We start from the raw sequence: 673 nt of genomic DNA, 5'->3' as shown, positions 1-673 counted from the left end.
TATGTGACTTCACATTTGTGGGGTTAAAGTCTAACCCGTGACCAATATACAGTAAATCAGATTATCAAAATTCAAATTATTTCAGTTTTGACCTAGTAACCGCTAGTGCTGCACGATTCTTGCTCAAATGTGAATCACGATTTTCCTCCATAAGAATTGAGATCACGATTGAGATCACGATTCTCATCGTTTCAATGAAAAATATTTATTGCACTCTTACTCTTAAACGTCACTTGATTACAATGAATTTAAACAGACAACATTTTGTCTCTCTTGTAACAAAAACATAACTTTGTCTTTAGTCTGTAGTTGCTGAATACTGAACAAACATTACTACATTCAAAATGTGGCACCTGGAGCCAACTATTGTGGCTTTAAACAAACACCATCAACATCAAAGTGCTTGACTTAAATCCAAGTCTCAGTTTCTTGTAGCAAAAACTTAGAGTAACTAAAATGAATTTGACAGCCAACTACTGTGGCTTTAAACAAAGTGCTTGACTTAAACTCAAGTCTCTCTCGTAACAAAACATACAGTAACTAAAATAAAGATATTGCTGCTGCCTGAGTGCTGAACATAAAAAAATAGAATTTTTGCAGCTTTATAATAACAAAATGTAAACTTTAGAATAATAATATTAAAAAAAGCCTAGCCGGCTAGCACCCAGTTCAA

The sequence above is a fragment of the Notothenia coriiceps genome, unplaced genomic scaffold, assembly GCF_000735185.1.
Source record: "Notothenia coriiceps isolate Sejong01 unplaced genomic scaffold, NC01 NC01_scaffold00037250, whole genome shotgun sequence".
Lineage (NCBI taxonomy): Eukaryota > Metazoa > Chordata > Actinopteri > Perciformes > Nototheniidae > Notothenia > Notothenia coriiceps.
Note: the sequence above shows the minus strand (reverse complement) of the source record.